Genomic DNA, 278 nt, shown 5'->3' with positions numbered 1-278 from the left:
TCTCAAGCAGGTCCAAGGAGGTGATCCTCCCCCTCTGTGACACTGGTCCGGCCACAGCTGGAGTACTGTGTCCAGTTCTGAGCACCGCACTTCAGGAGGTATGTAGACAGCATCGAGAGGGTGCAGAGAAGGGCCACCTGCATGATTAGGAGTCAGCAGGGCAGGCCCTATGAGGAGAGGTTAAGAGACCTGAACCTGTTCAGCCTCCACAAGAGAAGGCTGAGGGGAGATCTAGTGGCTGTTTACAAACTGGTCAGGGGGGACCAGCAGGCATTGGG

The sequence above is a fragment of the Gavialis gangeticus genome, unplaced genomic scaffold, assembly GCF_001723915.1.
Source record: "Gavialis gangeticus isolate Ggan-Ray unplaced genomic scaffold, GavGan_comp1, whole genome shotgun sequence".
Taxonomy (NCBI): domain Eukaryota; kingdom Metazoa; phylum Chordata; order Crocodylia; family Gavialidae; genus Gavialis; species Gavialis gangeticus.
This window is presented reverse-complemented; position numbering follows the sequence as displayed.